The 12,057-nt window shown below is 40.2% G+C and overlaps 3 protein-coding genes across 6 annotated transcripts in view; 2 read left to right on the top strand and 1 right to left on the bottom strand.

Moving 5' to 3' along the window:
- The window catches only part of LOC143378523 (uncharacterized), a 497,243-nt gene that overhangs the window by 62,084 nt on the left and 423,102 nt on the right, over positions 1–12,057 (bottom strand). The gene's annotated exons all lie outside the window — the stretch shown is intronic.
- The window catches only part of LOC143378514 (acyl-CoA Delta-9 desaturase-like), a 271,792-nt gene that overhangs the window by 11,892 nt on the left and 247,843 nt on the right, over positions 1–12,057 (top strand). The window contains exon 1 of one of the 2 annotated variants that reach the window (XM_076830338.1): positions 3,642–3,645. The exons of the other annotated variant lie outside the window; for it this stretch is intronic. The gene's annotated coding sequence lies outside the window, so the exon portion shown is untranslated. Of the gene's footprint in view, positions 1–3,641; positions 3,646–12,057 lie in introns of those variants that run through there. 2 annotated transcript variants of the gene reach the window in all.
- LOC143378509 (lachesin) overlaps positions 1–12,057 on the top strand; it is a 351,722-nt gene that overhangs the window by 221,558 nt on the left and 118,107 nt on the right. The gene's annotated exons all lie outside the window — the stretch shown is intronic.

Below are 12,057 nucleotides of genomic sequence, written 5' to 3'. Positions count from 1 at the left end.
ACGATACTTTTATAACTTACCAAGATTTACTGCAAATAAAAGAAGGTAAAAGCCAAAATCTATAGTCGTCTTAGCAGTTACACTAAATTGAACGGAATTAGTGCAAATGTAAAGCCATGTGTGCATTATTTAAAAAATTATTGAGAAGTGGCATATTACCTGCGATGGCATATTACCCCGAGTTACGTGCAAGGAGGAATAGTGTTTTGTGTTCCAGAAACATATACCTGCTAATTCTCACAAGAACTGCTAAAAATGACCACAACAAAATGACTACATAAAACGTCTTACCATTGATCTTCTTATCCCATGGACACATCCATACGTTAATCGGATTTGCTAGAGACCTTGTTCAATTCTGTAGCGCGGGCAGAGTAGTTCAGTACTGCCAATTGACGTTCTGTATACAGTCGATTTCAAACGACCCCACAAGCAAAAATCAACCATTTCTCGATTAGAATAACTTGCAATAATCATTTCAAACAAAATGTACTACAATTCTCTGGCAAGTAATACTCCTATTAAAAGAATGATTTGAAATTATTGATAGAATGAATTATGATGTTGGTCACAGGCTAGTCAACAAGGTTGTACATAAAATAACCAGTATTATTTCTAAACAATTGAACGGAATTATTTCTACTAGCTTACTTTATTGAAAGAGTCATTGCAACGCGTACGTGTTTACATGAACTTATTGTATCGTTTCTTATTTCCAAATCCATCCTTGACAAGGTATCTAAATATGACACAGTATCCTACATTTATTAATTCTACGGAAATTGTCTTAAATCAGGAAAATAGAAAGATAAGGCGGACTTAATGTTAAAACTGTTACATATACGGAGAATATTTTTCTGCTTTCTCAAATCATTTTCTAGCTCGAATCCGGAAGAGGAATACGTTCTAGAACTGCTTCTGTTGTATCTCAAATAATGTGGGGAGCATGACTCGACCAGCTGGATGGCAACTAGAAACAGGAGCATGCCACGAGGACTCCTAAAGATCTCCTTATATGGAAATTGTTTTAGTGAATGCCCCACTCATTCGGGAACTATACGGGAACTCTGTAACTTCAACCCTTGGCGGTTTAGAACTGTTCCGTTGCGCGTAGAGTCATGTTCTATCAGATTTGTTAAGAGTTGCTTGTATCTACTGAGATCGGCCTCAGGCTCCCTTTCAAATCTGCAGTTGATCTTGTAGAGTCTGCGAGTTCGGTTAAAAGCGAATACCGTGAAATAATTGGTAATGTAACCGTTTAATTATTTATCGCAACACTATACACTTGTACTCAAAGGAGTGACTTTTCAATATAGGGGAAAGGTGGGATAGTTGATCAGCGGGGATACCTGATCAAATCAGTTTTTTAATTAATATATTGGCAATTTGTGCTTGCTGTCACGTTATCGTGGTAATGTTTACATTATCGCAACACTTCATTTTGCAGTTTTCTTTCGGGAGCATAGAATAATGTTGTTAGAAGCTTCGATCTTATTTGCAGCCAAAAAGTAAATATTTCAGTCACCTTTCTCTTCCTCGTTTTCGATTGAATGTTACATTTTCAACGATTTGAAACATATTAAGTAAAAACAGCAATTTCTGGTCAATGCTATTTATTGATTGATCTAAATATTTAAAGTAAATTTCATTTTTCATGTTTTTCAAATCGAATGCATTGAGGGATACTTGATCAGTGTGTGAGGTGGGATACTTGAACAGATGAAAATGCCCCCTTCCCCAAAAAACGATAAAACGGCAATGATTTAATGAAACAGAAAAATACGGTAAAGATAGTGAGAAGGAAAATTTTTTCTTCATCATCATCTTAATCAGATGATATCTAAGTGAAATGTCTTAAGAATGCATTTATGTTATTTTACATAGAGTTTAATTCTTCGGTTTTATTTTTTCAGTAATTCTTTCAATTAGTTATAGTTTACTTTCCTTTTATGATATTCCCCTTATTTCATGTTATTGACGAAGATAATAAATTTTTTTTTAGAAAGTTAATGTGTTATTTACTCTTAAAGTTCACTGATCAATTCTCCCCTTCAGTGGGGGCGGGGAATGTTTAAATTCAGTCATTAAAATTAGTCTGTTGCTCTTAAATTTATACAAATATATTGAAAATACTCTAAGAATTACAACTTAAATAATTAAATACAAACAAAGCAAACCATTATTATTATTTTATTAAAAAAGCAAAACTGTGATCAACTATCCCACCTTTCCCCTACAGAATAGCTAATACACTGCTAGTCAAAATTAAAGGAACATTATAATTTCCCGAAAATTTTGGTCATTTTCAAATTATTTATTTAAAAAAGTATTTTAACGCTTGAAGTTTCTTGTTTCTGAATCAAGGACTAAACATTTATTTTCATCCATTATGATACTGTTTTATCAAAATGACGCGCAGGAAACGAATTTTCAAAATTTTTTGCCTAATTTCAACGTATGGACGGGCCAAAAAAGTTTGTCAGGCAAATCCAATGGACGGCTCTTCTAGAGCAAACATTTCTCTTTAATTTTTTTTTCGTTTTGCAATATGATTTTTATTGACCGCGATTAAAGCAAAATATATCCTTTTCACTTTGAACACCTATAACTTGCGAACGCATGATCATAGAACAGTTTTAGGGGTGTTTTCGAAAGCTACGAAATTTTCCTTTCAGAGCCTTTGGTGGCCGATTTAACGAGATTTTTTTTCATCGTATAAAATTTATTTTAAAATGATCCAAAAAAATGCATATTTATATATTTTCTCTTCAAAACCCTTTTTTTTTCTCGCGGCTTTTCAACGATTGTTGCATGTTCTTTTTTGTTAGGTCAACGTCATTTTAGTAAAAAGAAAAGATTTGAAAAATTTGAAAAACATTTTTATCCAATCTCTTTACAATGAAAAAAATTGTACTTCCACAACCGGCATTAACACCACCCAAAGCGCACTACGCGGTTTCGCGGTCGGGCCTACTCCTCACTGCGCATGCGCCAACGCAGCAGGACGAGACGCCGTCCAGCGGCCTGTCACTCACGCATCAACCTGCGACTCCAAACTCGAGTTTTAGCTCACTCCTTCTTTTGCATCGAATTATGCCCCGACGTCACCTATCTGACTACGAAGTCGCTCGACTTGTGACTCTGTTAGAGGGGGGCCACAGCCAACGACAAGTTGCCAATTCTTAAGGTGCAAATCTGTCGGTTTTGAACCGTCTTTGTGTTCGATTTCGAGAGATTGGGCAGTACTCTCGCACATCGGGACAAGAACGCAGATGTGCGACAAGTTTCCGAGACGATAGAATGATTACCCGACCTGCTCTTCGGGAACCATTCGTCACCTCACGCGTTATTGCGGGACAATTTGTGAACTGCACACAGAATCCGCCACTTCCTATCTCTGGCAGTACCGTCAGGCGTCGATTGAAGGACGTTGGCTTGCGTTCGAGGCGTCTAATCTGAATCCCGTTGCTGACTTCCACACATCGGCGGCAGCGTTTGGCATACGCTCACCGTTACGTGCACTGGGGACAGCAACCATGGACAAATGTACTTTTCACCGACGAGTCCCAATTCTGCCTCCGCGGGAGCGATCGACAGGTTCAAATCTGGCGTCGTCGTGGCGAACACCCTGATGCCAACCATACAAGGCCCGTCACCGCGTTCAATTGTAGATCGGTTATGCTTTGGGCTGGGGTATCACGGTACTCACGTACATCTATTAGTTGTCCTCCTACGTGATGGGTTCCGCTGCGCGGTACGTGGACGAAATTGTGCGCCCCGTCCTACTCCCTCTGCGTCAATGTATGGGGATCCGCTTCGTGCTTATGCAGGTCATACGTAACGTTTTCTGTGGGTAAATCGGATCTCAGTTCTGGACCATCCAGCAGTGAGCCCAGATCTGAATCCCATTGAACATGTTTGGGACATTCTTGGGCGACGTTTGCGACGACAGTACTCGAATCTGGCGAATTTGAGACAACTGGCACACGCTCTCCGTCAAGTGTGGCGCACAATTCCCTAAGTAAAAATTCGGAGATGCTGTAACACATAGATGTTGTAACACACATTATTAGACCCCTCACAAACACACACACCACGCGCGTTAGCGCCTTCATACACACACGCATCGGAGAGTGAGTTTGGAGCCAGAAAATACAGTATTGTCTCGTTACGGGCTCGGTTTGGTGTACACGATACGGACTTTTCGCTATCCCCATCACTTCTGTCTCACTCTTGTCCGGCAAAGGCGAGAGCGACATGGAACGAGAGCGAGCACGGTACGAGACAGACGACGCGTTGGTCTCGCTCCGTCTTTCGGACGCCTGACACTCCGTCCTTACCGTGAGCACGAAAACCGCTTCCCAAAATCTTGACGCAGGCCCGGCTCACGGTAAACGCTTGCAACCATCGCGCACGCTCGCCGCGCACGCAGTGTTCCATCTCGCTCCCCCCTTCAGCCAGAAAGAAGCGAGAAACGAACACTCGGAATTAGGGCTACGTTCACGATACGGGCTCAACACCGGTCCCGACCAGCGAGCCGCTAACGAGACAATACTGTACTGCGGGACTGACGAATCGTAGGGTGTCATCTCTCCAGTCTGACCCACACACAATAAAGCATCCGACCGCGCATCCTCCTAGTGGTGCGCTTTAGGTGGTGCTAATGCCAGTTATTGAAGTACAGTTTTAATCATTGCGAAGAGATTGGATAAAAATGTTCTTCCTAATTTTTTTACATGTTTCATTTCTACTAAAATGACGTTAAACTAACAAAAAAACCTGCATCAATCGCTCAAAAGCCGCGAGAACAAAAAAAAAGTGTTTTGAAGAGAAAGCATAACGTAAAACAGGTGACCTTCACTTTTGGGACCATATCGCACGTTTGACTATCTAGGATATACGGAAAAAATCTGATCTGTCCGGCTGTTTGCACAGTGTTTAAGGGTAATTTTAACTCGCCAAAAACGTGGACACTTGAATGATTCCATGGTTTTCCTTAAAGTGGCATTATGATTTGTAAAAAATAGTAAAATCCAATTCATCGATCTCCCCTTCTTCGCCTAACCCAGATCCTTAAAAAACAGGGTCCCTATTCTTTAGCAATACGGCGTTAGGCCACTTGACATGTCTAAACTCTCTCCCTTCATACAGACCATTAATCCCACAACACCCAATAACTGGGAGACCCAATGTGTCACCAGTCATCGTCCGCCGCCCGAACTGTTTAGTCTCATACACCCCACTTTAAGACCATAGACAGTCTAAAGTGCCAGTCATAAAACTCTCCAAGGTATGTAGAACAGCATGAGGCTACCCGGTTTCGATTCCATTCAAATCAGTTTGACGCTTATTAGTGTTAACATATTTGTTAGTATGCTCTTTGTAGTATGATACTTTAAGTGATTGTTTGGATTCGTGGAGTCTATCATTGTCTATGAAATGACATAGAAGAATCACACTTTTGCGGGAAATCGTTAGCAATTAAAAAATCGGTAATAATTAAAAAAAAAAAATTTCTATAATTAATATTGAAAGCGAAGTTGTTTTAGAAACTTAAAATACTGTGTAAAGTCAACATTGGGTAGTCGAGAAGGGTCTCGAACAAACTGTCTCGAGTCAAAGAACATAAACTAAGAATTATATGATAACTGAAAAGCTTGAGAAACTAGTTATGTTAGAGCGAAACACAAGCAGTTAAAAGAGGAGATAATCTTTACCAAGTCTGCTTGAAAATATATTACACCCTAATACCTCCGATCTCACTCTTCGGCGACATTTTTCTCCTAATTTGTCCCGATTTTCCGTCTCAGGAAAAAAGATTAAAACCACGGAAGCAATTTAGATATTACTTACGTCGGGAGTGGTTCTCGGCCATCTGAACAGAACCGACCGAGAAGCACATGGAAAGAGTAACAGCAAGTGAAAAAAATAAGACATGAAAGGTGGTGCTCGTCTGCGAAAAAAGAGGAGTGCGCGGAGAGGGAGCGAGAGGGAAGAACGGGTAACACGGAGCGGGCTAGAAAGCCGCATAAATGAGAACGACTGTAAAAACAGAAGACATTCCAACCGAGAAAGAACGACACCGGAGAGAAAAAATGAATGCATCGTATCGTTGCCATGTCTGAATGCTCTATCATCGTTAAAAGTCTCCTGTTGACATTGCCACTGGTTGCCGCCGTAAAGTGTCTCGTACTTGACAAACCCTACTTGAAATTTAGCTATGCATTGATTGCGCGTCGCAGCGAGACAAACTTCTCGATAAGTATCCAGCAAGTATTTGTCTATTCGCTGTTTCTTATTCGATAATTTGTATGGAAATGTTAAAGCCATCTGAGCCAATTCAAATACGTATTATTCACGCCAAACCAAGCTCCTCCCTATTCAATTCGAAGAGTCGGGCGTCGTTTGAAGGACAAAATTGAAAGTATGAAGCACAACCGCGTGTGTTTGACAAAGGAAAAGAAATGGAAGGTACGTGGGGGGACCAGAGGTTGGAGACGTAAGAATGAAGATGCACGCGGAGAACGAGAGAAAATCTCGACGCGGGCAGCGAACGAGGTAAGAAAAATGTCGTGCTGTCCCGTTAATGCTCGTGAAATATTTTCTCCCGTTTCGACAAGGCAGAAACGTGTCGATGCAGCGATTTAGCAGGCTTTAATAAACTTATGTTCTCCCCGATTCTCATTTTGTACTCGTTCAACGTTTGATTTCACGTTCCTTTCGCACGCTGAATTACAGATAGATTTGAACATTCTGAGTGAACAAGATACGATAATCTATTGCAAATCTGGCGTTTTCATTTGAATTCCATTTAATGTTAAGAAACAGCCTATTATAAATAACGTCAGTTCTTATGTAGAAATGTGTCGAAAAGTTGAGTTCAATATATACAATATTTACCGTGAAATATGCATTTCATCATTTCAGACTTTAGACATTTAATTGCAGGAACATGTAACAGAACACTACGGTTATGAGTTTGGCATTTCAAGAACAGTCAAACTGTTATCTGAAGCATGTATTTATAAATGTCATAGCAGACTCCAAAATTTAATAATGGCATTTCTGTACAATGCGTATACCATGTCACAATATAATATATTGATATTACTAAAAAACAATTTGTACCTTGCTTTAAAATAAAATAATGTCGAGGTAGTAGCTGCATGAGCATACATCAAAAGATAAAATTTTATACGGTAACAGACCATAACGTTAATAACTCTTATAGAAAATTCTGATGCATAAGGATTTATTTACTGTTATCACATTAGTACGTGATTATGTTTTTAATATGTCAAATTAAAAGCAATTATTTTATATTAAAAGAAACGTAATATTGTTTGAAAAACACCGCAATCCACCGCGACTTTGCGACACCAACATTGCCTGAGCAAACATGACTCAATCCACTTACTATGCAGGGTGTTTCATTACAGATGGTAAACCTTTTAGAGAGTGATTCTACAGACCAGCATAAGACGAAGATATAATAGAATTTTTTAATATCACGCTTCGTTTTCGAGAAAATTCACTTTGAACTTTAACCGAGTACGCGTACTCCGAAGTACAGTTTTTGCGTGAATTCCCACGACGCGTGGGTTGGCGTCATTTCATAGTCCAATTTCAGTTGTGTTGCGGCGGTGGACGAACGGCCAAAGTGCAACAAATCGGCTGTGACGTTGCAATTGCAACGAACGCTTTAAAAACATTTTTCTCACAACGATGTTTTTTAAACTGATAGCACAAATATCTCATAAATTGTTGAATCGATTGACTTCTGCTTTTACACCTATGCTGTGAATGCACCTTACTTTGTGCGCCTGTCACTTCTCAGTGAATATTTCAAATACGTATTTTTTTACAGCTCATGGTAGAATTGATAACAAAATCCAAATGTCACTACTTTAACGGTCTTCACTTTGCCAAACATTATTTTATGATATTTTTGTGTAGAAACGATAGTTACATTCATAAGAATTGAAGTAAATTTTGAAATACTTATTTCGCATGACTAGAAGGGACTCAATTAGTGCTGCCCTTTGGAAAGACCTTTTCAGAGATGAAGCACGTGATGGTCTGTAACTCCTAAAATATAGTTGACGACAAGTTACAATTTTTTGTTTCATTAAGGAATTTCATTCAGGAAAAAAATGTTTGCTGGACAAAAAAAACAAGATATTATACATAGTTGAATTAGTATTTTTTATTGGTTATAACGTTACAGTAATGAAAAGATCCTATTCAAAAACCGTCGATGATCTTGAAATTTCGGAAAATATAACCTTGAGAAAGAAAATCTTCTCCGTCACAATAATTATCTCCCTGAAGCAAAAATTTTTTCCTTAGACATTTTTTTGTATCATTAAAAACCAGGGAAATATTTTAGGTTTAAATGGTAGTTGCAGCATCGTTGCACCGCAATATTGCACGGAACGTTGCAGCATTATTCCTGTGTCCGCCCCTGTGCAATATTGCACGGCAACGTTTCTGCAACGTTGCAGCAACGAAGTGTGCTGTATGGAAATGTACACCATAGCATTCATACGGCGATTTTCGTGAGATACAGTCTCGCGATACCGATTTTCTGTAGGCTGGGTACCTCAGTAGCTGGCAATTGTTTTCGCATGAAGTCAGCAGACGAGACATTCAGTACTGAATAAATAATGTATTCGAACAAGCAGTTTTCTTGGTTTGTTTATTATCGCTATGACCAAATACCTTTATCATCTCACATTTTTGTTTATTATTTGAAAATACATATTTTGTATAAGAATTTGTTAACTTTGTGAATTAGGCAAACGCAGGCCCAACACGGTCCTAAAATGAAGGTCATGTGGCAAATTAGCCGCCCCAGCCTGCTAGAATATCGCTTAGATCCCTCGGCTTTTCCTCAGGTGCCTACCTGAGGTCCGTCCGACCGGTTGGGATTTTACTACCGGTTTCTTTTGTTCAAAAGCGCAACATCTCGAATTTTGAGGTCATTTTTCGAGGTGATCCCATCTGATTTCGAAGTTAAAAATTGTATCAATCGATTCGTCTTGGCGAGATATTTCCAAAGGTGTATAGCATAAGCTGTAGGCTCGTAGGTCAGTAATCCCCTCTGCGACTTAACATTGTCCTTTGAAAACGAACTTGTCAAACACTTTGGCAAGTCCTTTTGTATTAAATACCTTGACAGTAGGATTAGACTTCAATTCGATAATGTCGACGCTTTCGAAAATTTTAAACTTGCTCCAAATGAAGGTAATATTCCAGGTTCTCACTAAATTCAGACCGTACTTTGTCAATGGTCCTAAAGGGCCTCCAGAAAACTCCTCCCGAGGAAATCCTCGAAGAAATAAAGTCAAAAGGGCTAAAACCCAACTCCTGTTCAATAATATGCGGCAAAAGCCCAAGTGATACAAACACGTTCACTACGTAGAATAAACTTCCCCCCTGGCATCTTACCAAATGAGGGCACTAAAATTAGTTCACTTTTCAGCACAAGAATATACTGGAAAAAAAAATTTCGAATAAAAACTATACTCCATGCTTCCGGTGCCAGGCTTTCGGCCACTCTGCGTCAAATTGTAGTCTCCCGCCTAAGTGCATCAAATGCGCTGGTAAGCACCACACCTCAGACTGCCAGAAAGACAGGGAGGAGACCCCTCCAAAATGTGCTAACTGCACTGGCTACCATACAGCCAATTTTGGGCAATGTCCCGCGCTAATCAAATATGTTAACTGGCGTAACAATTTAATAAAACCCACCACCGGTGTTGTTCTCAAAAAGGTACGTCAGTCTCTCAAGGGATCTGTTTCCCCCCGCATATATACTAGTCACGTTGCACACGTGACCTCTCTCTCTCTCACTCTCTCCCCGTCTTACGCAGACACTGTCATCGAAGCGCGAAAATCACAACCCTTTGCAAACAATGCCTTTGCCATGCTAATGTTATGGATCGCTTGCTTCCTTCCTTTGAGGCGAAACAAACTCATTCTTGCCGTGGCTGACGTGCTTGTGACGGAAACCTGGTTGTAACCGCTCCTCGTTGGGGTTACCGGGGGAGCGGTGAAGGTGCCGCAGTAGTGCCGGCTGAGGATGGTAGTCCAGGGCCGCCGACTGCGATTTCGAGGGTATAACGGGCTTTATTCGACTAGGTACCGCGTATACAAAAATCCCATCCAGGTCCAGCTGGCTAACAATGCGATAGCGGCTTAAGCTAATCCTTACTTTAACGCGACGACTAGACCGGAGTCGATGGCGGATCGCGTTCGACGCGAGATTCAGTTGCGTGTCGGCGAACAGGTAGGGACTGGGGGTAGTGGTCGTACTGGTTCCTTGGCTGTGGTCTCCACTAATGGTCCTGACCGTGAAGCCTGTAGTCCGGTGGGTAAAACCCGCGGGAGAAACGGAGGCTGTAGGTTATCCTCTGGGGCAGACGAAGTCTGTCCCTAAGATTGACGGTGGGTGTCGACCTGCGTCCCAAGGTAGGCGCGAACTCCCTGTCCTCTAGGAGCCGTGGAGGTAAGGGGAGTGAAAAATACGCAAAGACATTGCTTGGACTTCCAAGAGTGCTTTGGGAGAGAATATCCAGATGCCGAACGCTCGTGGTAAACTGCCGTTTGGCCCCACCGCGCTAGCCTATATGCGGCGCCGCGCTAACTTCGCCAGCGCGAGCGCAGCCTCGCGCGTAGCCACCTCGCGGCTGCGCGTGATAGCGGCGGGCCGCGTCCGGCGCGAGTGGTAGGGGAAAGACCAGCGTCGTACCGATATAACTCGTTACATGGTTAACACCTCAGGACAACTTTACCCTGCCAGATTACTCGGTGGTTCGCACAGACCGAACACAATCCACTTTTTTCTAACAATTTAATTTTTGGATATAGAAAATTAGACCTTTTTTACAATCTACTACGCAGCTGTTCATATTGAACGGAACTTTATTTAAGGTTAGTGGCGTTACATACAGGGTACGGCGGACTCCGGCTCTCGCTGATGGAGGGGAACACCTACAGGAGCGGTGAAAAATACACCGTACAAATCTGCGGTACAAATATCAGGAATGTAAATCCCCCATTCAATATAATATGTTATAGGTCTCTCTTATGTTATAGAGAGTTTCATTCTCTCTCTAGCGCATTGCGAACAAATAGTTGAGAATGTCAAAAAAAGCTAAAAATTACATATTTATGGAAGATTTGAATGCTCATCACAAAATATGGAATTGTTCGAACAACGACAATAACGGCGAAAGACTTACTTCTACCCACCATTCACAATCGGCATCTATTTCTTCATAATCGAAGTTAATTTACACACATAGATTTTTACAGAAATAAATATCAAACCTTGATGTTATATTTTCAACTACGAACATTGCAGATAAAGTTCACTTAAAAACTTACGATGAAACCCGGGGCCGATCATTAACCTATCTTTATAGATGTTAATACTGAAAAATGTTATCATAAAAAATCCCTTAAATTACACTTTATTCATTCAAACTGGAGTGAAGTGTCAATATTCTTAGAAATTCTTACAAAATGCTTACAAAGAATTTATTTTAACGAACTGTGACTTATTACCAGCCCGTGAAAAATACAAAACCTTTGTCAACATAGTAACAATATCTATTAAACTCAATACACCTAGAAAAGCAATTGTTAATCGCTCTATGCATGGAAATTCTGTTCCGTGGTGGGACTCCAAATGCGATAAAATTAGAAGATTAAGAAGAGCTGCCTATAAAAAATGAATATTCACACAAAATGTGGTTGATTTAATAAATCACAAAAATATAATTGGCCACGCTAAAAATATATTTAAAGTAAGTAAAGACAAAATAAAGTTTTAGGGAATTTGCAAAACACATTAATTTTCATATTATTTGGGATAGATGTAAAATCTTAAAAAACAAATTTAACAAACGTAGCAGATAACCTACAAGCAGAAATACAAATTTTAGCCGCTGTCACTGATATAAGTCCACCGTGGATTCCAACCAACCAATCCCAATTACGTACTTGCTCAAAAGTAAATCCAATGAGTTTTTCGATAAACATTTTCATCTA

Source organism: Andrena cerasifolii, chromosome 2, assembly GCF_050908995.1.
Source record: "Andrena cerasifolii isolate SP2316 chromosome 2, iyAndCera1_principal, whole genome shotgun sequence".
NCBI classification, from domain to species: domain Eukaryota; kingdom Metazoa; phylum Arthropoda; class Insecta; order Hymenoptera; family Andrenidae; genus Andrena; species Andrena cerasifolii.
Note: the sequence above shows the minus strand (reverse complement) of the source record. Positions and strands in the feature narration are given on the sequence as shown.